Source organism: Heptranchias perlo, chromosome 6 (genome assembly GCF_035084215.1).
Source record: "Heptranchias perlo isolate sHepPer1 chromosome 6, sHepPer1.hap1, whole genome shotgun sequence".
Classification (NCBI taxonomy): Eukaryota; Metazoa; Chordata; class Chondrichthyes; order Hexanchiformes; family Hexanchidae; genus Heptranchias; species Heptranchias perlo.
In genome coordinates this window covers 110044448-110069793 of record NC_090330.1, presented here as the reverse complement: position 1 = coordinate 110069793, position 25346 = coordinate 110044448, and the positions used below count along the sequence as shown (strand labels likewise).

Below are 25346 nucleotides of genomic sequence, written 5' to 3'. Positions count from 1 at the left end.
TTGAATCATTCACCAACATCAACAATGCTCCTAGATTCATTTTGTCAATTCCTTTCATCGCGGTAAAAATTTAATTAGCTTCCCTTGGAGTCTCTCCCAAAGAAAGCAGGCCATTCTTCCTGTCTTAACTGCCTCGAATCCAGGCTCCCCTTTGTTGTTTGCCTTGTCCCTTCTCGGGCCAAAGGAATTAGATCTTGCTTCCCCCCAACAGCTTACGTTCAGAAACAAAAGTCCACAGGATGCTTAAACAAAGATCAAAAAATAAGGAAAAGCCTTTTTTTGCCAATAGTTTTGTCACATAAGCCACTGTAACCTTTGCCTCAACTCTAACAAATCCTGAATGTACCCCGAGTCCTGACAGCCCTTTGGCATTTCCAAAGTCTGTCAGTCGCACCTTCATATAAAGCTTGTTAACCTGGTTAACCTAAATTGTTTACAATTGTCAACCCCAGTCCATCACCGGCATCTCCACATCATATAAAGCTGGTTGATTAGTGCATGACACTTCCTGGTGGCTGTGTTCCCTAGGTACGAATGGATTTTTATTTAAAGGTGTCAGTTGTGGCTCAGCGGGTAGCATTCTCGCCTCTGAGTCAGAAGGTCGTGGGTCCAAGTCCCACTCCAGAGACTTGAGCACAAAATCCAGGCTGACACTCCCAGTGCAGTACTGAGGGAGTGCTGCACTGTCAGAGGTGCCGTCTTTCGGATGAGATGTTAATCCGAGGCCCCGTTTTGCCCTCTCTGGTAAAAAACCCCAAGACACTATTTCAAAGAAGAGCAGGGGAGTTCTCCCCATTCTATGCGTTCCTCCAATTCTGGCCTCTTGCGCATCACCAGTTGCTCCACCATTGGCGGCCATGCCTTCAGCTGCCATGCCCTAAGCTCTGGAATTCCATCCTTAAACCTTTACCTCTCCTCCTCCCTCTCCTCCTCTAAGATGTCCGTTAAAACCTACCTCTTTGACCAAGCTTTAGTTCACCTGTCCTAATATCTCCTTATGTGGCTCGGTATCAAATTTTGTTTGATAACACTTCTATGAAGCACCTTGGGACGTTTTACTACATTAAAGGCCCTTTATAAATGCAAGTCGTTTTGGAAGTTCCTATTGAATTTGCTTCCACAGCCTTTCAGGCAGCGCATTCCAGATCATAACTCGCTGCGTAAAAAAAATTCTCTTTGTCTCGCCTCTGGCTCTTTAGCCAATTACCTTATATCTGTGTCCCCTGGTTACCGACCCTCCCGCCACTAGAAACAGTTTCTCCTTATTTATTCTATCAAAACCGTTCATGATTTTGATCACCTCTATTAAATCTCTCCTTCATCTTCTCTGCTCTGAGGAGAACAATCCCAGCTTCTCCAGTCTCTCCACGTAACTGAAGTCCCTCATCCCTGGTACCATTCTGGTAAATCTCCTCCACACCCTCTCCAAGGCCTTGACATCCTTCCTAAAGTGTGATGCCTAGAATTGGACACAATTCTCCAGCTGTGGCCTAACCAGTGATTTATAAAGGTTTAGTATAACTTCCTTGCTTTTGTACTCTATGCCTGAGTGAGCATTGCTGATGCAGAGCTTTGTTGGTCTTTTTAATGGACAGAAAAAATATCCCGCAGGCTGTAAATCAGGCGCACTGACCTCCAACCCTGCGTTCACAAGAAAGTCTGCCGGCAACTCTACGTTGTAACATTTACTCCCATGATCCACCATACCTCAGGAAGGATACATTGGCCTTGGAATGGATGCAGCACAGATTCACCTGGGGTTAAAAGGGTTAAATTACGAGGACAGGTTGCATAAACTAAGCTTGTATTCCCTCGAGTATAGAAGATTAAGGGGTGATCTAATTGAGGTGTTTTAAGATGATTAAAGGATTTGATAGGGTAGATAGAGAGAAACTATTTCCTCTGGTGGGGGGAGTCCAGAACAAGGGGGAATAACCTTAAAATTAGAGCCAGGCCGTTCAGGGGTGAAATCAGGAAGCACTTCTTCACACAAAGGGGAGTGGAAATCTGGAACTCTGACCAAAAGGCTGTGGCTGCTGAGGGACAATTGGGGCTTTCAAGACCGAGATTGATAGATTTTTGTTGGGTTAAGGGTATTGGAGGATACGGAGCAAAATGAAGTTGTAGTGCTGATCAGTCGCGATCGAATTGAATGGTGGAGCGGCTCGAGGGACTGAATGGCCTGCTCCTGTTCCTGAAACCGATATAATTCCCTACAGGTGGTGATTGAGATGTATAATCAAGGTACACAAGGTGCTAGGTTTGAGGGGCTGGATGTGTGTGACTGGAACAGGCACAAATGCATCACAGCAGTGTCACTGACTCCTGACAATCTGTTGTCGACTTCATTCCACTTCCCGAAGGCTGGCAGAAAATTCTTAGTAATGAGTAGATTAAGTAGCTGAGCAGGTGTTAACCACGGGGGGGGGATGGAGGAATTGGATTATGAGGAGTGATTGGGCATGTTCTCACTGGAGAAGAGAAGATTGTGAGTGATATGATTTGCTGTTTTTAGGATTCTGAAGGGAGAGAGTTCCAGATTTCTGCAACCCTTAATGTGAAAAAGTTCTTCCTGATTTCGCTCCTGAATGGCCTGTCTCTAATTTTAAGATTTGCCAAACACCGTTTCAAGGTTCGGCCCTTTAACTAGATGGGTCACTAGAAGATTAAGGAGTGGCCTAATTGTGTTTAAGATGATTAAAGGACTTGATAGGGTAGATAGAGAGAAACTATTTCCTCTGGTTGGTGGGAGTCCAGAGCAAGGGGGCAGAACCTTAAAATTAGAGCTCGGCCGTTCAGGGGTGATGTCAGGAAGCACTTCTTCGCACAAAGGGGAGTGGAAATCTGGAACTCTCTCCCCCAAAAAGCTGTTGAGGCTGGGGGTCAGTTGATAATTTGAAAGAATTAGATTGATAAATTTTTTATTAGAGAAGGATATTAAGGGATATGGAACCAAGTTGGGTTAATGAGTTAAGGTACAGATCAGCCGTGATCTAATTGAATGGCGGAACAGACTCGTGGGGCTGAATGGCCTCCTCCTGTTGCTGTAAATGTATATAACTACTTAACATCATTGGTCGGATCCCATCGCCCACACACCCTGTTCTCTGGGTCGTAACCACGTAGAAACTTGTTACTGCATTCGTGCTCATCAAGTCATTGTAACCTCAATGAAGCCCAAGGATTTTTGCCAAACTCTGTTTCCTCAAGGTGAGGCCTCGGGATCACACAGTGAGGTCACGGGGCAAGCCTCACCCTCACACTGCGCATCACAGTGAGGTCAGACATCACAAGAGGTTTGTAAACTGGGTCAATTTAAGGCAGGAGGCTGGACAACCAGTTTAAGTGAAGGAAAGGGAGCTGCACTGACTGTGACTAACAGGCTGATCTATCTAGGAGTGAATGGGGTCGGGCAGAAGATCAGAATAGATTTACTTTGTGAAGGGAACGGGAGCAATGGAAATATCGCTGGCCAGCTGCCACTCGGAAGCTTGTTGCTTTAGAAGGTTTGTTTCGATCTGTAGTTCCAGCTTGTATCATTCCCTGCGGAAGTCAGAGTGAACAAGAGTAAAATCCACTGAAGTGACTGTGCAGATATAAAGGCTTAAATGCTGGAAACTGAAACCAGTCCATAAAATGTCCAGGTTTTCCTGGTCAGTACACGTTGGTTGTTCTGATCAGCTTGGCCTGGACCCTGGAATAGTCTGTGGGACAGCTCAACTTGAACCGATAATTTAAACAGTGGCCCGAGCCGACCATTTAAAACAGTCGAGAGTTCCCTATTTAAACCACTGATTGGTGTTGAGCAGTGTCCCTGAATGGGACTAAATAAGGGGAGAGGCTGAGAGGGAGAAAGTGATCAACTGAATAATGAGCTGTGCAAAGTGTCCACCAGCACTGAGAGCTCAGGGTTAAGACTGGAAGAATGAAGGGGAGGGGGGGGAGAAGTGAAGAAATTCTTCCCACCAAGGGTTATTAGAACAAGTGGCTATTGAGACAGAAACTGTAAAATCATTTAAATTGGAATTGGATATTTGAAAAGGAAGAATGTAAACGGACACGGGGAAAGGCAGGGATTGGGTGGCATCAGTTGAAAGAGCCTGCACTGGGCACAGGTGGACAATTCAAAGTGTCCCCTTCTGTGCTGGATTTGAGCAGCAGTAGATGGGGAATGAGCTGGAAAGGTCAGCGGGCTTTTTGTTCCAGTGGGCAAATCGAGCAGATTCTACCGTGTGAATATTTGAACAGATCCAGTAACACTGAGGGCACAGCAGGGTCGAGTGATCCATTTGTTGTCACTGCGAGATCTCCTGTGGCTTTACCCACAGGTAGGCCGAGGCCTGGACTGCGGTTACTGACGTTTACTGGGCCCCAAGTGGAATCTTGGGGCTGGATGTTCCTCCTCGACAGTAGTCTAAGTAGAACCCCCCGAGCTAGCAGAGTGGGAGAGAATAGAAGTCCAGGAGGGGGAGAGAAGACGTTGACAGAGGAAGAGTTGGAGATGGTGAGTAGGTACAGAGAAAGAGAAAAGAGAGACAGACAAAGAATATGAAGAGAGCTCAGGGGGAGGTGGGAAAACCATCACAAGGTAGAGAGACACTCACAGAGGCAGCTATTGCAGCAAATAGGTACCAATTCTTCCATTCTTTTGAGCTGTAGGCAATATTTGAATCCCAGAAAATACTGTATTCTGTGGGGGGGAAGGCAGAGGGAGATAGTGGCTGTTTTAAACAGAAAATGGAAATACTGCTAAACTATTTTGTTCTGGAAAAGTTTGAAAGTTTGGATTGGAACTCTTATCAATTAAAACTTTTTAAGATCTGGAGCTTGGGCTTGGCCTCAGACAGTGAGACTGAAGGAGCCGGGGAGAAACTCTTGACCCAGGGATTACTGGTGTCGTCTGGACTGGTCAATCCCTGAGTCCCTACCGAGGACCTCCCGTGTCAGCTAGTTCAGGTACTGCCACCTAAAGCACTCCGAGAGTGTCAGACAAGCTCCTCTTGTGCCAGTGATCCTGGTTCACCTGAAGGCATGGCAGCCATTCTGGGCCTTCTCTCTGATTCTGAAGAAGGTGTCAATTGTCCAACTCCAGAACCGGTGGAATCTTCTGCCTTTAATACTCGGGTGGCATCAGAATCTGTGGCCAGCAACGTTACAAGAAAAGAAACAAGGAAACCAGTCGATAAGTTTTGCCCCCAGCATCTGCATTAAGCATTTGCAGGTTAAATGGTTTACTATACGTGGAGAGCTATAAACAGACTGCAGCGGTTCAAGAAGACGGCTCATCACCACCACCTTCTCAGGGGCAATTAGGGACGGGCAATAAACGCCGGCCTCGCCAGCGACGCCCACATCCCATGAACGAATACAAATAAATAAATAAATAAAATGCCTGTAGTTGGCTTGTTGCAATCCAGTGATTTTTATGTGAAATTTCTTCTGCCACAGGTGAACGGTTGGTGTCAGGATGAGCAAGAGGAAATGGCGTTTTTTTATCAAACTACCCAAAGACTAAAGTTGTAACAAAACCACAAAGAACAAGTGGATCTAATACAAGAGAGAGCACATCCTGACCGGAGTTGAATCAATGCCAGTAGAGATACCGCAAAGGAGGGAGCAGTGCAACTGGAATTCTCCTCTGTGTCCCATCCATTTCTCAGTGCCAACTCGGCATCTTTTAATTTGTTTTTTAATTGACGGCCAACAACCGACCCCCCAAAGACCCATCTAAACGCGCAGCCAATGGATGGAGATGGTGTTAAACCCACTCTCTCCCATCTGGCGCATTTCTTTCCCATCCCAGGCACGTGATTTTAGCAAAACAATTTAAAATGATCACCAAGAGTGAGTAGAGAGGTTAAGAGAAATTTCTTTCGAGTTATTTGGAGCCTGGAATGATTTGTCACACGGAGTGGTTGAGGCAAAGACCATTGGATCCTTTCAGGGAAAGTGGGATCAATATCTGAAGCAGAGGAAAACACTTGTTGGCCAGATTGCAGAGGCTCACAGAGGCCGCCTATAGTCTGTGGGTCGTAGTTTGGACACTAAAGTCTGTTATCCCTACCAGCTCCGCCTTGACTTATTCTGACATCTATTTCTATTGTTAAATTTAAAATCCCACCCAACCCCCCCAACCCCGGGCTGGACCTCCACGTCCAGATACCATATCCCCACATTGGCATGAAGTACCTACCCTGCTCCAGCTCCAGGCTCAGTTTGGCACTGCTCGGGGTTAACTGCACCGGCACTGGAGAAGGCCCAGTCCATACAGTCATCTCCGACCGATGTCGGCTGGAGCTCCACCTTGGGACTGAACAGGAAAGGCTCGAGGGGGAACGCTCCGGTTGTTGCCTCGATGGTGTAGAATGGAACGAGCTGGTGAAGGCCACTCACCCACCAGTCCCTGCTATCCCAGTCCACACCATCGGGTGAAGCCCCGGTACCAACTTGTACCGAGGCCTCCCGGGATAAAGAGGAAGAGTCCTCCTCTGGCACCAGCTGGCTCTGAGGTGTCCGTGCCGACTGGTGCCAGAATCAGGCTGGTTCCCCCAATCGCCGCCAGCTACTGTTGGTGAGTCCTTCACCAGAGGCATCCGTCGTGCCCTCTGGTGACACCAACCCAGCCCCGGGACATTGGTCTCTAGTTGACCAGCTCATTTGGGGGCACCACCCTCGGAGGACTCGACCCCGCTCGGGGTCACCTATGCTGCGGGTGAGTTCCACTTTGGTGAGGGCAGTCACAGGTCTCCGTTCACTTTTTATAGATCTGTGTCTCCCCCCAACACTGGAGCCACCGTCAGCCGCTCCCTACAATTCCTGAGGGGCATCCAGGTTCCAAGGGCTCTCACTCCCAGGGAGGTTATGTGTGCCTCAGTAGCACCTCCCCCGAGTGGCAGGGGCTCATGTCTCGAGGGTTTAACTCGATCTGCGCTTGCATTCACGAGCCCGTTGCTGGTATATCTGCCCTCATCCCTGTTCCCAGGGGCTAACTATCAAACTTCCCTGTCTTTTTTTTTATTCGTTCATGGGATGTGGGTGTTGCTGGCGAGGCCGGCATTTATTGCCCATCCCTAATTGCCCTTGAGAAGGTGGTGGTGAGCCGCCTTCTTGAACCGCTGCAGTCCGTGTGGTGACGGTTCTCCCACAGTGCTGTTAGGTAGGGAGTTCCAGGATTTTGACCCAGCGACGATGAAGGAACGGTGATATATTTCCAAGTTGGGATGGTGTGTGATTTGGAGGGGAACGTGCAGGTGGTGTTCCCATGTGCCTGCTGCCCTTGTCCTTCTAGGTGGTAGAGATCGCGGGTTTGGGAGGTGCTGTCGAAGAAGCTTTGGCGAGTTGCTGCAGTGCATCCTGTGGATGGTGCACACTGCAGCCACAGTGCGCCGGTGGTGAAGGGAGTGAATGTTTAGGGTGGTGGATGGGGTGCCAATCAAGCGGGCTGCTTTGTCCTGGATGGTGTTGAGCTTCTTGAGTGTTGTTGGAGCTGCACTCATCCAGGCAAGTGGAGAATATTCCATCACACTCCTGACTTGTGCCTTGTAGATGGTGGAAAGGCTTTGGGGAGTCAGGAGGTGAGTCACTCGCCGCAGAATACCCAGCCTCTGACCTGCTCTTGTCGCCACAGTATTTTTATGGCTGGTCCAGTTAAATTTCTGGTCAATGGTGACCGCCAGAATGTTGATGGTGGGGGATTCGGCGATGGTAATGCCGTTGAATGACAAGGGGAGGTGGTTAGACACTCTCTTGTTGGAGATGGTCATTGCCTGGCACTTGTCTGGCGCAAATGTTACTTGCCACTTATCAGCCCAAGCCTGGATATTGTTCAGGTCTTGCCAAATATGGGCACGGACTGCTTCATTCTCTGAGGGGTTGCGAATGGAACTGAACACAATGCAATCATCAGCGAACATCCCCATTTCTGACCTTATGATGGAGGGAAGGTCATTGATGAAGCAGCTGAAGATGGTTGGGCCTAGGACACTGCCCTGAGGAACTCCTGCAGCAATGTCATGGGGCTGAGATGATTGGCCTCCAACAACCACTACCATCTTCCTTTGTGCTAGGTATGACTCCAGCCACTGGAGAGTTTTTCCCCTGATTCCCATTAACTTCAATTTTACTCGGGCTCCTTGGTGCCACACTCGGTCAAATGCTGCCTTGATGTCAAGGGCAGTTACTCTCACCTTACCTCTGGAATTCAGCTCTTTTGTCCATGTTTGGACCAAGGCTGTAATGAGGTCTGAAGCCGAGTGGTCCTGGCAGAACCCAAACTGAGCATTGGTGAGCAGGTTATTGGTGAGTAAGTGCCGCTTGATAGCACTGTCGACGACACCTTCCATCACTTTGCTGATGATTGAGAGTAGACTGATGGGGCGATAATTGGCCAGATTGGATTTGTCCTGCTTTTTGTGGACAGGACATACCTGGGCAATTTTCCACATTGTCGGGTAGATGCCAGTGTTGTAGCTGTACTGGAACAGCTTGGCTGTTGTCAGGACCCATAGCCTTTGCTGTATCCAGTGCACTCAGCCGTTTCTTGATATCACGTGGAGTGAATCCAGTTGGCTGAAGACTGGCTTCTGTGATGGCGTGGATCTCGGGAGGAGACTGAGATGAATCATCCACTCAGCACTTCTGGCTGAAGATGGTTGCAAACCCTTCAGCCATGTCTTTTGGAATCTGGATTTGGACCCTGCCAGGTTCTGATTGATGGGCTGGCTGATGAGATGGAATGCCTATTAGATTAAGGTAGACCAGCAGTGAGATGGAATGCCTATCCGATTAGGGTACACCAGCAGTGTGATATCGACCGTGGTGGTCACAGTTCTTGTGTCCCAAACACACCTGTAACATGGAGTCAGCCTCCTATCTCCAGCAGACATCACTGTTCAGACTGGCATTCATGGGTAATGTTCATTTTATCATGTCTGTCCTGGTCACGTGGTCTCCGTTCCCCTACAAGTACCTCCGTCCTCCTTGTTCTCAGTTCCCCTACAAGTACCTCCGTCCTCCTTGTTCTCAGTTCCCCTACAAGTACCTCCGTCCTCCTTGTTCTCAGTGCTACTTGGTGAGTCACCAGCAGTGTGTGAAGAATGCCTGAATGACCATCAGCTCCATTGTAAACTGCTCTTCATTCTACACAGCATTTTCCATCCACCTGGCCGTCTCTTGGGTCTTGTGGGGAGCGTTTGGTCTGTTTCTTTATCTCGTTCTGGGTTGTCTTTCAGGTCTCAATAAACTTGAATTCTGGGCTGTGCTAAAAGTTAACACTGCCCGGACGGGGAAAGAAATTGGGCGTTTCCTCCAAAGTTAGGACATTTTTAAAAAAAGGTCTTTGAAAGGAGGCCACTCCTGAAGAGATTTTCCCAGACAAACTGTGCCGATGTTTCCCGATTATTGGGGCCACATTTTCCCACCCCCCCCTAATTCGGCCCGTCAACGTTCAGGAGCTGATGTTTCATCCAATCACTGATGGCTCAGTAACTGAATTCTGAGCACAGCACAGCCGAAAGCAACGGGATCAGATCCCAGCGAATTAAAGGAACGGGATCAGATCCCAGTGAATTAAAGCAACGGGATCAGATCCCAGCGAATTAAAGGAACGGGATCAGATCCCAGCGAATTAAAGGAACGGGATCAGATCCCAGCGAATTAAAGGAACGGGATCAGATCCCAGTGAATTAAAGGAACGGGATCAGATCCCAGCCAATTAAAGGAACGGGATCAGATCCCAGCGAATTATAGGAACGGGATCAGATCCCAGTAAATTAAAGAAATGGGATCAGATCCCAGTGAATTAAAGCAACGGGATCAGATCCCAGCGAATTAAAGGAACGGGATCAGATCCCAGCGAATTAAAGGAACGGGATCAGATCCCAGTGAATTAAAGGAACGGGATCAGATCCCAGCGAATTAAAGCAACGGGATCAGATCCCAGCGAATTAAAGGAACGGGATCAGATCCCAGTGAATTAAAGCAACGGGATCAGATCCCAGCGAATTAAAGCAACGGGATCAGATCCCAGCGAATTAAAGAAATGGGATCAGATCCCAGTGAATTAAAGGAATGGGATCAGATCCCAGTGAATTAAAGCAACGGGATCAGATCCCAGTGAATTAAAGCAACGGGATCAGATCCCAGTGAATTAAAGCAACGGGATCAGATCCCAGCGAATTAAAGAATTGGGATCAGATCCCAGTGAATTAAAGGAACGGGATCAGATCCCAGTGAATTAAAGCAATGGGATCAGATCCCAGCGAATTATAGGAACGGGATCAGATCCCAGCGAATTATAGGAACGGGATCAGATCCCAGTGAATTAAAGGAACGGGATCAGATCCCAGTGAATTAAAGGAACGGGATCAGATCCCAGCGAATTAAAGGAACGGGATCAGATCCCAGCGAATTAAAGCAACGGGATCAGATCCCAGTGAATTAAAGGAACGGGATCAGATCCCAGTGAATTAAAGCAACGGGATCAGATCCCAGCGAATTAAAGCAACGGGATCAGATCCCAGCGAATTATAGGAACGGGATCAGATCCCAGCGAATTATAGGAACGGGATCAGATCCCAGCGAATTATAGCAACGGGATCAGATTCCAGCGAATTAAAGAAATGGGATCAGATCCCAGTGAATTAAAGGAACGGGATCAGATCCCAGTGAATTAAAGCAACGGGATCAGATCCCAGCCAATTAAAGCAACGGGATCAGATCCCAGCGAATTATAGGAACTGGATGAGATCCCAGCGAATTATAGGAACGGGATCAGATCCCAGCGAATTATAGGAACGGGATCAGATCCCAGCGAATTAAAGCAATGGGATCAGATCCCAGTGAATTAAAGCAACGGGATCAGATCCCAGTGAATTAAAGCAACCGGATCAGATCCCAGTGAATTTAAGAAATGGGATCAGATCCTGGCGAATTAAAGGAACGGGATCAGATCCCAGCAAATTATAGTAACGGGATCAGATCCCAGCGAATTATAGGAACGGGATCAGATCCCAGTGAATTTAAGAAATGGGATCAGATCCAGGCGAATTATAGCAACGGGATCAGATCCCAGCGAATTAAAGGAACGGGATCAGATCCCAGTGAATTTAAGAAATGAGATCAGATCCCGGCGAATTAAAGGAACGGGATCAGATCCCAGCGAATAAAAGGAATGGGATCAGATCCCGGTGAATTAAAGGAACGGGATCAGATCCCAGTGAATAAAAGGAATGGGATCAGATCCCAGTGAATTAAAGAAATGGGATCAGATCCCAGTGAATTAAAGAAATGGGATCAGATCCCAGTGAATTAAGGAATGGGATTAAATCCCAGTGAATAAAAGGAACGGGATCAGATCCCAGCGAATTAAAGGAACGGGATCAGATCCCAGCGAATTAAAGGAACGGGATCAGATCCCATTCAATTAAAGGAACGGGATCAGATCCCAGCGAATTAAAGCAACGGGATCAGATCCCAGTGAATTAATAGAACGGGATCAGATCCCAGTGAATTAAAGGAACGGGATCAGATCCCAGTGAATTAAAGGAACGGGATCAGATCCCAGTGAATTAAGGAATGGGATTAAATCCCAGTGAATAAAAGGAACGGGATCAGATCCCAGTGAATTATAGGAACGGGATCAGATCCCAGCGAATTAAAGGAACGGGATCAGATCCCAGTGAATTAAAGGAATGGGATCAAATCCGAGTGAATTAAAGCAACGGGATCAGATCCCAGCGAATTAAAGGAACGGGATCAGATCCCAGCAAATTAAAGAAATGGGATCAGATCCCAGCGAATTATAGCAACGGGATCAGATCCCAGCGAATTAAAGGAACGGGATCAGATCCCAGCGAATTATAGGAACGGGATCAGATCCCAGCGAATTATAGGAACGGGATCAGATCCCAGCGAATTATAGGAACGGGATCAGATCCCAGCGAATTAAAGCAACGGGATCAGATCCCAGTGAATTAAAGCAACGGGATCAGATCCCAGTGAATTAAAGCAACGGGATCAGATCCCAGTGAATTTAAGAAATGGGATCAGATCCTGGCGAATTAAAGGAACGGGATCAGATCCCAGTGAATTTAAGAAATGGGATCAGATCCCAGCGAATTATAGGAACGGGATCAGATCCCAGTGAATTTAAGAAATGGGATCAGATCCAGGCGAATTAAAGCAACGGGATCAGATCCCAGCGAATTAAAGGAACGGGATCAGATCCCAGCGAATTATAGGAACGGGATCAGATCCCAGTGAATTTAAGAAATGGGATCAGATCCCGGCGAATTAAAGGAACGGGATCAGATCCCAGCGAATAAAAGGAATGGGATCAGATCCCGGTGAATTAAAGGAACGGGATCAGATCCCAGCGAATAAAAGGAATGGGATCAGATCCCAGTGAATTAAAGAAATGGGATCAGATCCCAGTGAATTAAAGAAATGGGATCAGATCCCAGTGAATTAAGGAATGGGATTAAATCGCAGTGAATAAAAGGAACGGGATCAGATCCCAGCGAATTAAAGGAACGGGATCAGATCCCAGCGAATTAAAGGAATGGGATCAGATCCCATTCAATTAAAGGAACGGGATCAGATCCCAGCGAATTAAAGCAACGGGATCAGATCCCAGTTAATTAAAAGAACGGGATCAGATCCCAGTGAATTAAAGGAACGGGATCAGATCCCAGCGAATTAAAGGAACGGGATCAGATCCTAGTGAATTAAGGAATGGGATTAAATCCCAGTGAATAAAAGGAACGGGATCAGATCCCAGCGAATTATAGGAACGGGATCAGATCCCAGCGAATTAAAGGAACGGGATCAGATCCCAGTGAATTAAAGGAACGGGATCAAATCCGAGTGAATTAAAGGAATGGGATCAGATCCCAGCGATTTAAAGGAACGGGATCAGATCCCATTGAATTAAAGGAACGGGATCAGATCCGAGTGAATTAAAGGAATGGGATCAGATCCCAGCGAATTAAAGGAATGGGATCAGATCCCAGCGAATTATAGGAATGGGATCAGATCCCAGCAAATTAAAGGAACGGGATCAGATCCCAGCGAATTAAAGGAAGGGGATCAGATCCCAGCGAATTAAAGAAATGGGATCAGATCCCAGCGAATTATAGGAACGGGATCAGATCCCAGCGAATTATAGGAACGGGATCAGATCCCAGCAAATTAAAGGAACGGGATCAGATCCCAGCGAATTATAGGAACGGGATCAGATCCCAGCGAATTATAGGAACGGGATCAGATCCGAGTGAATTAAAGGAAGGGGATCAGATCCCAGCGAATTATAGGAACGGGATCAGATCCCAGCAAATTAAAGGAACGGGATCAGATCCCAGCGAATTAAAGGAACGGGATCAGATCCCACCGAATTAAAGCAACGGGATCAGATCCGAGTGAATTAAAGGAAGGGGATCAGATCCGAGTGAATTAAATCAACGGGATCAGATCCCAGCGAATTAAAGGAACGGGATCAGATCCCAGCGAATTAAAGGAACGGGATCAGATCCGAGTGAATTAAAGGAAGGGGATCAGATCCGAGTGAATTAAAGCAACGGGATCAGATCCGAGTGAATTAAAGGAAGGGGATCAGATCCGAGTGAATTAAAGAAATGGGATCAGATCCCAGCGAATTAAAGCAACGGGATCAGATCCGAGTGAATTAAAGGAACGGGATCAGATCCCAGCGAATTATAGGAACGGGATCAGATCCCAGCGAATTAAAGGAATGGGATCAGATCCGAGTGAATTAAAGCAACGGGATCAGATCCCAGCGAATTAAAGGAACGGGATCAGATCCCAGCGAATTAAAGGAACGGGATCAGATCCCAGCGAATTAAAGGAACGGGATCAGATCCCAGTGAATTAAAGCAACGGGATCAGATCCGAGTGAATTAAAGCAACGGGATCAGATCCCAGCGAATAAAAGCAACGGGATCAGATCCGAGTGAATTAAAGGAAGGGGATCAGATCCCAGCGAATTAAAGGAACGGGATCAGATCCCACCGAATTAAAGCAACGGGATCAGATCCGAGTGAATTAAAGGAAGGGGATCAGATCCGAGTGAATTAAATCAACGGGATCAGATCCCAGCGAATTAAAGGAACGGGATCAGATCCCAGCGAATTAAAGGAACGGGATCAGATCCGAGTGAATTAAAGGAAGGGGATCAGATCCGAGTGAATTAAAGCAACGGGATCAGATCCGAGTGAATTAAAGGAAGGGGATCAGATCCGAGTGAATTAAAGAAATGGGATCAGATCCCAGCGAATTAAAGCAACGGGATCAGATCCGAGTGAATTAAAGGAACGGGATCAGATCCCAGCGAATTATAGGAACGGGATCAGATCCCAGCGAATTAAAGGATTGGGATCAGATCCGAGTGAATTAAAGCAACGGGATCAGATCCCAGCGAATTAAAGGAACGTGATCAGATCCCAGCGAATTAAAGGAACGGGATCAGATCCCAGCGAATTAAAGGAACGGGATCAGATCCCAGCGAATTAAAGGAACGGGATCAGATCCCAGCGAATTAAAGGAACGTGATCAGATCCCAGCGAATTAAAGGAACGGGATCAGATCCCAGTGAATTAAAGCAACGGGATCAGATCCGAGTGAATTAAAGCAACGGGATCAGATCCCAGCGAATAAAAGCAACGGGATCAGATCCGAGTGAATTAAAGGAAGGGGATCAGATCTGAGTGAATTAAAGCAACGGGATCAGATCCCAGCGAATTAAAGCAACGGGATCAGATCCGAGTGAATTAAAGGAAGGGGATCAGATCCCTGCAGGCATTTTTAAAGAAAGATTGGGACAGTTTTTGTTCAAGCTGCAACGAGACACAAGTGGGAACTCTGGACAATCCACCGACTGATTTCAAGTCATCGATGAATGTTCAGGGAGTGGCTGCTGGTACAGAGCTGGACTGGAGATGGTTGGAGACCAGTCTTCGAGGCCCTGTGTCCATGGAGTAAGAGTAAAAAACCAATCACTTTGATTTCCTGGACTAGTTTCCATCACCTAAGGGGGTTGGAGAGGAATTTCCCAGATTTATTTTTTCCCCAAATTGACCTGGGATTTTAATCTGGATTTTTGCTTCTCCCAGGAGATTTATCACATGGTCTCGAGTGGGGTGGGAGAGGCTGGATGGACCAGAGGGTCATTTCCTGTCTGTCATTTCTCGTATGTTCATACGTTTTAAGTCACGTTATCTCAATGACTTAAATGTGAGAAGTTTAACATCTGGAAATAAACGTGGAAGGAAAATTAACTGTGTTTTCTGGTGATAGGGGAAGAGGTGAGTTCTCCGATGGGGGAGTGCAGACAGGGGATTGTCCCTGGGCACAGCTACTGACTGGGTGAACTCTCTGAGCCAAACACCAGGCAGGGCCCAGAGACAATCCCCAGTTTGCACAAACAAACCTACAAAAAGGGCAAGTAAAGACCATCAGGCCCATCCAGCTCGCCCCATGCAGTAGACAGTGTATCCTCGCACACTGCTGTCCCACCTCCTGGTAACACCGTTTCTCGCAACAGACAAAGAAACGTGGCCGATTACAACCTAAACTAATCACTAACTACCCTGTAACCAATTTTACAACACCAAGTTATAGTCCAGCAATTTTATTTTAAATTCACAAGCTTTCGGTGAATTTAAAATAAAATTGCTGGACTATAACTTGGTGTTGTAAAATTGTTTACAATTGTCAACCCCAGTCCATCACCGGCATCTCCACACCCTGTAACCGGTGACATGTCACAATCTAAACTAACCACTAACTCCCTGTTTTTTTAAAAATTTCCAAAATATACTTTATTTCATAGAATTTAAAGGTACACACAGTTCAATGTGAATATCACAATTCCAAACCAGTACAATTCAAACCAAAACACTACAGATCATACACAAAGCGATCTCATTATTACAATCCAATCCCAGTATAAGTCCCTGTAACCGGTGACACATCACAATCTAAACTAACCACTAACTCCCTGCAACTGCCAATGTCCTCTCAGGAACTCGTCAAGTTCCCCTTTAAGGGACTATGGTGACCCACACTCACCACATTTTGCGTACGTTTGTTCCAGGGGGTGCTGACTCTGTGACGTGTGATCCCATCTGGTATCTAAAGGCACGGCCTCCAGTCCCACCACCCCTTCCATTTCACACAACCACATTGCATCCAATCCCTTCATCATTTTAATATTAATCACGTCCCCTCAGACTGCGCTTCACCAAAGTAAATAACCACAACTCTCACAGCCCGTGCTCGTAACTAATGGCTTAAAAATTTGGTATCATCCTGTTACGTCCTCCCCAATGCCTCGATATCCTTCCAAGTGTGGGCTCCAAAACTGGTCGCAATTCTCCGAGTGCAGATGTACCAAAGCCATAAGCAGCCTAAGTATAATATTCGACATTTGCCCTCAGTGGTCCTACCAATACAACAACAACAACTTGCATTTATATAGCGCCTTTAAGAAAGTGAAACGTCCCAAGGCGCTTCACAGGAGCGATTATCAGACAAAATTTGACACCGCGCCACATGAGGAGATAAATGGCCCAGATATTCCTGTCAGAATATCAGAGACTTGGCACTCGCCGTTATTTATGCGTAAATGGTGCAGCAACTTCAGGCGAGGGGCAGATGCTGTCTGCCTCGCCACTGAACGGCGTGAAGTTGCTGTATTTGCGCGGTAGATATAAACTAGACTCGCCACAGAAGGTTAAGTCTTGGCCATTACAAGTCTAAGTTCCCTTTTAACGATGTGATCAGTGTTAATTACTGCCAGTCAACCTCTCTGCCACTGAATATTAACTATTACAAGTGTGGACTCTCATTCCTTCAGGTTTTAATTGTTGGAGATTTTAAAAATGTCAAATTTGAAATTAAAACTTTCTAAAAACTTTTCCTTTGTGTCTCTTTTCTCTCTCTCTCTTAATCCAATTTTCCTTTCCCGCTCTTTATTTCTGATCCTGTACCTGATTTGACATTTACACCTTACACTTACTCAGTTTACACTTCCTTCTCAGTCCTTGCGCTGTTAATTTCCCAATCCTTTGATCTGATTGGTGAAGGAGATACCCAGTTTCTTGCCCCGTTCACTCAGGCCCCAGATGCCCCGTTATCAGCTCACACTTTCAGCAACTTGCCAATCAAAAAATTTAAAAACCTAAACGTGCAAGGGCATGTCTAACAAACACTGACGCTGTTAGATGCCCTGCCTTAGAAAAATATGGCTCAATATTTCAGTGAGCGAGTGGCCAATCTATGGAACAAACTTCCTGGGGAGACGGTGGAAGCAGGAAGTATTGATTCACTCAAATGCAAATTAGATTTCTTTCAGAAAATAACATAGAAGGACCTTCTTTTGTTTAGCAATTCCTATGTTCCTATTGTCATTTGACAGCGTGCAAAATTACAATGGAGGAATACTGGAGTTTAACAGAAGATGTAGAAGTTGAGTGTGAATTACTTATCACAATGTTCCCCTAAAGGTCATTTAACGATGTTATAAGATTCAAAAATGTTTTTTTTCCCCCAACAGCTCAATGAAGTTGTGTCTGACATAACCATTAACATCAATTTTTCCAGGCAGTTAGAGTATTGTGGCCTGCAAATGAGTTGGGGACTTTAACAGAATGTATATCTTAAAAAGGCAAAAACAGAAATTGCTGGAAATATTCAGCAAGTCAGGCAGCATCTGTGGAGGGAGAAAGAGAGTTAACGGGTCAGATTTTGCTGTGAAAATAACAGTGAGGCCAATATAGAATCATAGAATGATACAGCACAGAAGGAGGCCATTCGGCCCATCGTGCCTGTGTTGATTCTTTGAAAGAGCTGTCCAATTAGTCCCACTCCCCTGCTCTTTCCCCGTAGCCCTGCACATTTTTCCCCTTCAAGTATTTATCCAATTCCCTTGAAAGTTATTATTGAATCTGCTTCCACCGCCCTTTCAGGCAGCGCATTCCAGATCATCACAACTCGCTGCGTTAAAGAATGTTTTCCTTGTGTCGCCTCTGGTTCTTTTGCCAATTACTGTAAATCTGTGTCCTCTGGTTACCAACCCTTCTGCCGCTGGAAACAGTTTCTCCTTATTTACTCCATCAAAACCCTTCATGATTTTGAACCCCTCTATTAAATCTCCCCTTAACCTTCTCTGTTCTAAGAAGAACAATCCCAGCTTCTCCACATAACTGAAGTCCCTCATCCCTGGTACAATTCCAGTAAATCTCCTCTGCATCCTCTCTATGGCCTGGACATCCTTCCTAAAGTGCGGTGCCCAGAATTGGACACAATACTCCAGCTGAGGCCTAATCAAAGTTTTATAAAGGTTTAGCATAACTTCCTTGCTTTTGTATTCAATGCCTTTATTTATAAAGCCAAGGATCCCCTATGCTTTTTTAACAACCTTCTCAACTTGTCCTGCTACCGTCAAAGATTTGTGTACATACACCCCCAAGTCTCTCTGTTCCTGCACCCCCTTTAAAATTGTACCATTTAGTTTATATTGCCTCTCCTCATTCTTCCTACCAAAATGAATCACTTCACACTTCTCTGCATTAAATTTCATCTGCCGTGTGTCTGCCCATTTCACCAGTCTATCTATGTCCTCCTGAAGCCTGTTACTATCTTCCACATTGTTTACCACATTTCTGAGTTTCATGTCATCTGCAAACTTTGAAATTATACCCTCTATACCCAAGCGCAGGTCATTAATATATATCAAAAAGATCAGTGGTCCTAATACCGACCCATGGGGAACACCACTGTAAACTTCCCTCCAGTCTGGAAAGTAGCGCTCAACGTTATTTATGTGCAAATCAGGCAGCAACTTCCGTCGAGCGCACATGCGCAGTTAAACGCGGAAATCGGAAAGCTGCTGTCCGCAATGCAATGCTCCTCCATAAGGTGAGCAAAAATGGCATCTCGCCATCTGGCTCCCCATTTGAATGGCGAGAAGTTCCTGCACTGGGTTCGTAGATACAGACTAAACTCGCCAGAAAAAGTTAGGGCTTGTCTGAACTGACGCGAGGAGCCTGTCTTGCTGCCATTTAAAAATTGTGCATATTTAATGAAACCAGGATTGAGCTGGAGGGAGATTTTTAGCTGTCAGAGACTTGAACAAAACGTCTGAGAGAGTCGGGTGTCAGCATTTTTCACATTTTTTTTCACATTTATGTGACATCAAGAGTCCTGGAAGTGCTTCAAGAGGCCTGTGTGGGGAAAAAAGAGGGAAAACAAATGCCTTTTCCACTCAGGATCCCACTGTTTATGTATTTACTACACAGAGTGGAATTCCAACGCAGGGAACAAGAATGAAGAGTCAGACGCCTTGCCCTTGGGCTCATCAGGAGAGCGTACAGGGAGAGGTGGTCTTTCCAGATCATGTCGGAAGAGCTGTGTGCGAGGAGACTACGCTTTGGTAAGGAGGCCGCCTCTGCCAAATGTTAAGAGAGGACCTTCAGCCATGTAGTAAGTAACTCCTGCAGGGCCTGATGAGTGGCTGTGAAGGTAACTGGAGCCCTCACATTCTATGCAAGCGGGTCATTTCAGGCAGGCACGTGTGTAACATCGCCCAGAGCCCATCGAAGGGAAAATGACAGTAATTAAAAATATAGCAAATACAACTTTTGACGACAACTGCGGTATGGACCAGAGTCTTCCATTCCACAGTCTTCGGTGTTGAGCATTGTGACGTGTTGGTCATTCCTACAACTTTCTTTACAGCCTGATTTTTGTGCTCTTACCCACATCATTATTTAGCAAGCTATCTCTCGGGGGGAAATTAAAATCTTCAAATTTCAGTGTGCATTTGAAAAGTTTCAGTTCCCCTGCAAATGTGGACTTGCTCGGACTGTTTGAAATGAATGTACTAGAAGTTCTGGAAGTTTCTATGAAGTTAGTTGATGTGGTCTGATGTGTAAACATAAATTATAAGCTGATGTATTTAAGTCTGAGATCAAGAACAGTAGCCACTACTGTTACTTCACTCAAAGAAGCCCTATTTATTATCTCATCAATAAAGGCTGCCCCCACTTCCACATCTAGAGATCCCCAGTTTTGGAACCATTGCTAACCCTCGGAGACCTGGTAACATTCTGGTGAATCTGCGCTGCACTCCTTCCAGGGCCAATATATCCTTTCTGAGGTGCGGTGCCCACAACTGTACACAGATGTGGTCTAACCAGGGTTTTATACAGCTGTGGCAGAAACTCCCTCCCCCTTATATTCCAGCCCTCTAGTTATAAAGGCTAACATATTCCATTAGCCTTTATAATTATTTTTTGTACCTGACAACTACATTTTAGTGATCTGTGTACATGGACCCCTAAATCTCTTTGGACCTCCACTGTTCTGAAATTTTCACCATTCAAACAATACTCTGATTTATCCTCTTTTGATTCAAAATAGATGACCTCACACTTACCTGCGTTGAAATCCATCTGCCACAGGTTTGCCCGTGTTCTTAGTTAGTAATGATTTCCCTCCTTCAATTCCCCGTTCAGAATTTTATAGCCAGAAATGTTTAATTACCAGTCTAGCCTTTGCATAGTTGCCAGTCTAGACCTGTTGAAGGAAAAATAACTTGCATTGTATATAGAACTACATAAAATGTACAGCACAGAAACAGGCCATTCGGCCCAACAGGTCTATACTGGTGTTTATGCTCCACACGAGCCTCCTCCCTCCCTACTTCATCTCACCCTATCAGCATATCCTTCTATTCCTTTCTCCCTCATGTGTTTATCGAGCTTCCCCTTAAATCCATCTACACTATTCACCTCAACTACTCCTTGTGGGAGCGAGTTCCACATTCTCACCACTCTCTGGATAAAGAAGTTTCTCCTGAATTCCTTATTGGATTAATTAGTGACTATCTTATATTTATTTTATTTTAAATTTTCATTTACATAATATCTTGCTACATCCCGGCACACTACACAATCGTTTAATTTTGAATTACAGTCACGGTTGCTAGGTAGGCAAACAGAGCTGGTTAGTAAAATCCCAGAAACCGCAAATGAGATGAATGCCTGGTTAAACTAGTTTTTGGTGACCTTTGGTTGTCGGCCAAGACGCTTGTCTAAGGCACCAGGAGAAACGAAAAAATTTGCATTTAATTAGCACCCTGTATATCCTGAGGATATTCCAATGTACATCACAAGCAATGGATTACTTTCAAAGTGGGTAAGCACTAGGGCTGCCAATCCTTCAGGATTATCCTGGAGTCTCATAGGAACAGAAGGAGGCCATTCAGCCCCTCGAGCCTGTTCCAATTAGATCATGGTTAATATGTATCTTAACTCCATTTACCCGCCCTGGTTCCGCAACCCTCCAAAAAATAAAGATTAACCTCCTGAACTTTGAGCAACGCAGGAGAAAAATCATAGGGGCTTAAAAACATTTTTTTTAAATCACTTTTATGTAGTTGTTATAAACATTTTGGAGATAGGGGAAAAAAAAGGTTGTTTGACTAGGCACTTGGAATCAGGAGGTGGTGAAACTCCAGGTATATGTTGTAACCCCGGTAAGCACGGCCATTAACTCACACAGTGCATGGGCCCACAACAATCATTGAGATAAATGACAGTTAATCTGTTTTTGGTTAACTATCATTCACTATTGTTTGGCTAATATTGGCCAGAACTCTGCATTGAACATTGTCATGAGAAGCATCTAAAATCTATGAGCTGAGGGTCTCAGTTTAAGGTCTTATCCAAAGGAGTGATGCATTGTCCTGACCCTCTGACAATGCATCACTCCCTCAGTACTGACCCTCCGACAGAGCAGCACTTCCTCAGTACTGACCCTCCGACAGCACAGCACTCCCTCAGTACTGACCCTCCGACAGCACAGCACTCCCTCAGTACTGACCCTCCGACAGCACAGCACTCCCTCAGTACTGACCCTCCGACAGTGCAGTGCTCCCTCAATACTGACCCTCCGACAGTGCAGCACTCCCTCAGTACTGACCCTCCGACAGTGCAGCATTCCCTCAGTACTGTCCCTCCGACAGTGCAGCGCTTACTCAGTACTGACCCTCCGACAGTGCAGCATTCCCTCAGTACTGACCCTCCGACAGTGCAGCGCTCCCTCAGTACTGACCCTCTGACAGTGCAGCGCTCCCTCAGTACTGACCCACCGACAGTGCAGCACTCCCTCAGTACTGACCCTCCGACAGTGCAGCACTCCCTCAGTACTGACCCTCTGACAGTGCAGCACTCCGTCAGTACTGACCCTCCGACAGTGCAGCGTTCCCGCAGTACTGACCCACCGACAATGCAGCACTCCCTCAGTACTGACCCTCCGACAGTGCAGCGCTCCCTCAGTCCTGACCCTCTGACAATGCAGCACTCCCTCAGTACTGACCCTCCGACAGTGCAGCGCTCCCTCAGTACTGACCCACCGACAGTGCAGCACTCCCTCAGTACTGACCCTCCGACAGTGCAGTGCTCCCTCAGTACTGACCCTCCGACAGAATCATAGAATCTTACAGCACAGAAGGCCTCAGCTATTTACAATCTAATGTGGGGAAATATGAGGTTATTCACTTTGGTAGGAAGATTAGAAACGCAGAACATTTTTTAAAAGGTGAGAGACTAAGAAATGATGGTAGTCAGAGGGATTTGGGTGTCCTTGTACATGAATCAGAGAAAGTTAACATGCAGGTACAGCAAGCAATTAGGAAGGCAAATGGTATGTTAGCCTTTATTGAAAGGGGGTTGGAGTACAAGAGTAAGGAAGTCTTGCTGCAATTGTACAGGGGCTTTAGTGAGACCATACCTGGAGTACTGTGTACAGTTTTGGGCTCCTCACCTAAGGAAGGATATACTTGCCTTAGATGCGGTGCAACAAAGGTTCACTAGATTGATTCCTGGGATGAGAGGGTTGTCCTATGAGGAGAGATTGAGTAGAATGGGCCTATATTCTCTGGAGTTTAGAAGAATGAGAGGTGATCTCATTGAAATGTATAAGATTCTGAGGGGGCTTGACAGGGTAGATGCTGAGAGGTTGTTTCCCCTGGCTGGAGAGTCTAGAACTAGGGGGCATAGTCTCAGGATAAGGGGCCGGCCATTTAGTTCCGAGATGAGGAGAAATTTCTTCACTCAGTTGGTTGTGAATCTATGGAATTCTCTACCCCAGGGGGCTGTGGAAGCTGAGTCATTGAATATATTCAAGGCTGAGATTTATGGATAAGACCATAAATAAGGTCTTATTTATCGATATTTGGACACCAAGGGATATGGGGATCGGGCGGGAAAGTGGAGTTGAGGTAGAAGATCAGCCATGATCTTATTGAATGGCGGAGCAGGCTCGAGGGGCTGCGTGGCCTACTCCTGCTCCTATTTCTTATGTTCTTATGGAAGGAGGCCATTTGGCCCATCGTGCCTGTGCCAGGTCTTTGAAAGAGTTATCCAATTAGTCCCAATCTCCCTGCTCTTTCCCCATAGCCCTGCAAATGTTTCCCCTTAAATAACTTGCATTTATATAGCGCCCTTCACAAGAGCTTGCATTTATATAGCGCCTTTAACATAGTAAAACCCCCCATACTCAGTGAAGCCAACATTAATCCCAAGAGTTGGCCCAATTCCTGCCCACATCTCAATGCTCCTCCTCGCCTGTCAATCACCTGCCGCACGTGGGCAGCGTCAGCTCAAACCCCGCCCCCTCCCCGTCAATCGGGGGCGGAGGCGGGAACCCGCCGTCAATCACGTGACGTCACAGACTCAGCGCCCCGCCCCCTCCCTCGCCAACACTTCCGGCTCCCAGTCAACCGAACTTGACCAGCTGGGTGACGTCACCGCCGGAGCGCTGCGGGCCCGGCGATAGGCCTGATCGCCATGACAACGGCGCGCAGCAGGTTAGGCTGCGCTGGGGCCTGAGAGTGGGGGGGGGGAAAGGCCCGAGCCCCGGAAAAGCTCAAAAGTTGCAGCGGGTCTGGCAGTGAGCGTGTGCCGTCTCCCCCACCCCGGCACTTAGGAGCTCCTGAGGGGGAGAGGGGGGTTCCCAACCCCTCCCCCCCGCCCCTACCCCCACTTTGGGCCTGGTGGCCGAGCCTGAGGCCTGCGGCTTCCCTTTGTGGAGTGAGTGGGCTTTTTGCAGATGGTTTGCTGGAGGCTGAGAGCCCAGGATCCTGGCCTGGTCAGCCCGGGACTCTAAGCCCTCACACCCCCTGCTTATACCCCCCCAGCCCCCCCCCACAAAGGATGTGAGCGAGGGGGCAATGTGGGCACCGACCGCCGAGACCATGCGGGTGGCCGCAGCACTGGACTCCTTCCCGACCGTACCCTGAGGTAAGGCTGGGGCTTTTGGGGTGGGGGGTCCGGGAGTCGATGATCCCCCGGCACCGACAGCACCGTCCCTCGGCTCTGAGGAAGGGCCCGCACCTGAGACGTTAACTCGTTACGGTGTCAGCGGTGGCTCAGTGATAGCACTCTCACCCCTGGGTCAGGAGGTCGCGGGGTCAAGACCCACTCCAGAGACTTGAGCGCAAAATCCCGGTGCAGTACTGAGGGAGCGCCGCGCTGTCGGAGGGTCAGTACTGAGGGAGCGCCGCACTGTCGGAGGGTCAGTACTGAGGGAGCGCCGCACTGTCGGAGGGTCAGTACTGAGGGAGCGCCGCACTGTCGGAGGGTCAGCACTGAGGGAGCGCCGCACTGTCGGAGGGTCAGCACTGAGGGAGCGCCGCACTGTCGGAGGGTCAGCACTGAGGGAGCGCCGCACTGTCGGAGGGTCAGTACTGAGGGAGCGCCGCACTGTCGGAGGGTCAGCACTGAGGGAGCGCCGCACTGTCGGAGGGTCAGTACTGAGGGAGCGCCGCACTGTCGGAGGGTCAGTACTGAGGGAGCGCCGCACTGTCGGAGGGTCAGTACTGAGGGAATGCTGCACTGTCGGAGGGACAGTACTGAGGGAGCGCCGCACTGTCGGAGGGTCAGTACTGAGGGAATGCTGCACTGTCGGAGGGTCAGTACTGAGGGAGCGCCGCACTGTCGGAGGGTCAGTACTGAGGGAGGGCCGCACTGTCGGAGGGTCAGTACTGAGGGAGCGCTGCGCTGTCGGAGGGTCAGTACTGAGGGAGCGCCGCGCTGTCGGAGAGTCAGTACTGAGGGAGCGCCGCACTGTGGGAGGGTCAGTACTGAGGGAGCGCCGCACTGTCGGAGGGTCAGTACTGAGGGAGCGCCGCACTGTCGGAGGGTCAGTACTGAGGGAGCGCCGCACTGTCGGAGGGTCAGTACTGAGGGAGCGCCGCACTGTTGGAGGTGCTGTCTTTCGGATGAGACGTTAAACCGAGGCCCCGTCTGACCTCCCAGGTGGATGTA

At 47.4% G+C, this 25346-nt stretch overlaps 1 protein-coding gene across 2 annotated transcripts in view; it reads left to right on the top strand.

The window, feature by feature from the left end:
- Nucleotides 1-23881: 23881 nt before the first annotated feature.
- LOC137323146 (basic helix-loop-helix domain-containing protein USF3) overlaps nucleotides 23882-25346 on the top strand; it is a 35363-nt gene continuing 33898 nt past the window's right edge. For both annotated transcript variants that reach the window (XM_067986620.1, XM_067986619.1), the window contains exon 1: nucleotides 23882-24320. The gene's annotated coding sequence lies outside the window, so the exon portion shown is untranslated. The remainder of the gene's footprint in view (nucleotides 24321-25346) is intronic.